Here is a 3708-nt window from a genome sequence, read left to right as displayed (position 1 = left end):
CCACCCCCTCCATACACAGAGTAGACAGGGATGGGCAACTTGGACATTGGCCACCCAAAATGGGGGGTTGGGGGGGGGGGCTACAAAGGCAAGAAGTGACTGGCTTACAAGCTTTCAAGAGGGAACCTAGCCTAGATCCAGAGGTCGTGGAGGAAGGTAGAGTCTCCACTGAGTAGTATCCAATCTGTCTAGGCGGGACTGATGAAAGGAAATGTGGACAGGTCTCTTGTAATACAATAGTGAATAATTGTTATCAGTACTGATTATGAGGGTTGTAAATGTAAAGGTAGAAGTTTTGTAGCAAGGAGGGGAGTGATTAACTTTGCAGTCTAGGAGCAGAGGTCCCTGGAACCATGAAGGTAGAAAAGTGGAGAGCAGGACCGTACCCAGAGAAGCAGTGATGCCTGAAATGGAGGCAGAGACGATGATGTGGAGAGATGGAGCAGCTGGGGACTTTAGACCCAGAGAGGGAGAGGGGCTGTGTGCTGATGACTGGGTGCGGGAATGCGGGGGGGGGGAGAGAGGGGGGGTGGGGGGGTGGGGGGGGGGGGGGGGTTGGGGGAGGCAGGCTTGTAGGATATACCCTTTGGTTGGTTGATGATGCATGGAGGGGATTGTAACCATGGCAATGAAACAATATACAATAGGATGAATGTAAAACTGATGTTCTTCCATGTAAACTATCACATAATTCACAATCAAACATTTAAAAAAAAAAAAAGTGCTTGACTAAAGATAAAAAACTTTCCAGTTAACATTGGGTTATGTTTGAATTGAGAGCAGGGCATTTGTCCTTGTACTTTATATCAAGGATATATGTTGACTATCCACCAACTGTGGAGCCCTGGTATAGCACTGCGGGTTAATGTGTTGGACTGCAAGGTCACTTTGAACCACAAGATCAGCGGTTGAAGCTCACTAGCTGCTCCTTGGAAATCCTATACATGGTCACTATGAGACAGAACCGACTCGATGACACTTAACAACAACATCCACTAGCTGTACTTTTGATTTACTTAGAAAATGAAAGTATTGAATCCTAGTTTGTTTGCACCTTCCTCCCTTGTTTTTACATTTTCATTTTGTTATCAGGGCTTTGTGCCCAGGAATGTAGCGCTACAGATAGAGCAGAAATGTATCCACTGACAGTGGAACAGTTGAATTCAATTTGTGAAGGAGAAGCACATCTTCGTTTAGGAAATAGAGCACTAAATTACAGTTTAAAGTCACAACATAAACTCCAGCTCTTGCTAGACACAGCGGAGCAACCTGGGCTCACTCGTTATTCTGAGGATCATAAGCCTCCACTGTATTAAGGTAAGTCTGTCAGTCATACACTCCAACAACATAGAGCTTATCACCTAGTAAACAGATCCCTACCATGTCTCTGCTGATGCTCATGGATGCTGCTGCAGTTCACACATCTGTTTTGGGATCATATCTCTTCACATAGTCAGAGAGTCTGGTAGTCAAGTCGGATACAAGAGCATGGTGTTCTCAGGTAGCGTAGAGCAATCCATTCCAGGTAGTTACTCCAACTCCACCCCTCTGGTTTGACATCTGTGCACAGGCATCCATTTATTGGTATGAGGGTCAAAACATTCTACTGATTTGAGACAAGAACTTCTGTCATGGCCACCAACTGCATAACTTTCCACTTAGTACTGCCACACTTACTGTGCTCCTGGAGGTGGACATGGTGGCAATAAAATTCCACTGGCAAGCCTGAGGGTCCCATCTTTCCACTGTGTTCAGGTAGTTCCAAGCATCATGCCCTCTGATTGCATACATGGGACTCTCCCACACCAAGGCCACACCAAGGCCAGGCCTATGTATGGACATGGGAGGCATCACGCGCCATGTTTTGGTTTTGGGGTTGCAGCTCTCTACTGTATTCAAAGTCTTCAGACCATCTCTTCCTCTAACCACATACAGTTTGTCATCTGACACCATAATGCCAAACTGAAGCCTCCTCCCATTCATGTTTGCTACAGGAGCCCACATATTTGTATGGAGGTCATGCTTTTCAACGCTCGTTGCTTCTTTTGTTGAATCCATTCCTCCAACTGCAAATAATATAGCAACAGCTGACTTGGCTAGGTTTTGTCTGAGGACTTTGTAACATGGGCCACTTCTTTGGCATTAAATGGTACATCATTCCTTCCATAATGAGTTTCTGACATTCGATAGCATCCGGGAAAAGTGCATTATTTTCCATATCTGCCAGGAATTGTGGTGCAAGGAGTGGGAGCCTAAAATAAGGCAAAAGTTTACTGAGATCCTTATGTCTCTGTTCCAAATCAGGATGGGCCCAAGGAAGAAGCACATTCAATATGGCTTCCTCATTAGGAATGTTCATGTTGTCATTAACCAGGAATTTGGCAATTTCTCTAGCTGGTAACAATATGAATTCCTGGTTTCTAATTACTTCCATGAAATGCTCTATAGTATAACTGTGAACCACTTTATGCAAATCTATACAACCTTGCGCATCAGCAAAAGAATGAATTCCAAGACAGTTGGATGGGTCAAGCTGTTTCATTAAAAACTTAACTACAAGCTTCCACAACTTGTGAAAGCTGAAGGAGGCGAGCTGTGGATAACAGGCACTCAATGTTGTCTTCATTTAATTCCAGGAGGCCTGCAAATGCATACTGAGTCAAGAACCATAGTGACTTTGGCTCTACACCTTCCATTTTTATTTCTTCTTGTCTTGCTTCTCTGACATCATTAGTAAACATGACAGCAAAGTAATTTGAGACAGAGAAGAGCATCAATCTACGAGCCGGAATTCTGTGATCACCCGCCACTAGAATGACATCACACAACTGTTTATGTCTCAGATAATTTTCCATCTTTTTAAATGTTTACTCAGCATGATTAAGGGCCTGGAAAAATTCATCTGATGAACATTTCCATAGTATGTCAGGATGATAATGTCTGATTACTATTGGAAGTCCGCATTGGGCTCTGGTGACCTCAGGGGTCACAGCGGGTGGCCAGATGGGAGGAGGAGAGGAGGCCACTCCCCCTCAGTCAGGCTGCACCCAGGCTGTGGGCACTGGGGGGGAAGGGGGGACATCCCCAGAGGGGGTGGGTGAGCAGATGAGGAGCTGGGTGAGGGCCCTGGAGGCTCGCCTGTCCTGGCTGTATTTCTTGTGATATATACCAAGTAAAGGAACTGTTCCAACTTTCTGAGGAAGTGTCTTACTGTTTTCCAAAGTGGCTGAACCATTTTACAGTTCCACTAGCAATATAGGCGGGTCCTAGTCTCTCCAGACCCCCGCCAGCATTTGTTGTCTTCTGTTTTTTTTAACTTCACTCTTACTGCTGGTGTAAGATGATATCTCATTGTTGTTTTGATTTGCATCTCTCTAATGGCTAATGATTGCAAAGATTTCTTCATGTTTGTTGACTTCCCAAATGTCTTGTGTCTGTTGATATCCTATGCCCAGTTTTAAATTGCGTTATTTGTCTTCTTCTTGTAGAGGCGTTGTAGTTTCCTATAGATTTTAGAGATCAGTCACTTGTCTGACAATTTTTCCTAGTCTATGGACTCCCTTTTTAAGGAGCTCTGGTAGCCTAGTGGTTACGAATTGGGCTGCTAACCTCGAGGTCAGCAGTTTGAAACTACCAGCTGTTCTGCGGGAGAAAGATGAGGCTTTCTGCTCCTGTAAAGATTTACAGCCTCGGAAACCCTGTACAGGG

At 44.8% G+C, this 3708-nt stretch overlaps 1 pseudogene; it reads right to left on the bottom strand.

Annotated features, from left to right (window-relative positions):
* Positions 1-1116: 1116 nt before the first annotated feature.
* LOC102810677 overlaps positions 1117-3708 on the bottom strand; it is a 21170-nt pseudogene continuing 18578 nt past the window's right edge.

This window comes from Chrysochloris asiatica, unplaced genomic scaffold (genome assembly GCF_000296735.1).
Source record: "Chrysochloris asiatica unplaced genomic scaffold, ChrAsi1.0 scaffold00022, whole genome shotgun sequence".
In the NCBI taxonomy this organism is placed as follows: Eukaryota; Metazoa; Chordata; class Mammalia; order Afrosoricida; family Chrysochloridae; genus Chrysochloris; species Chrysochloris asiatica.
The sequence above is the reverse complement of the archived record's forward strand: the minus strand, read 5'-3'. Positions and strand labels throughout refer to the sequence as shown.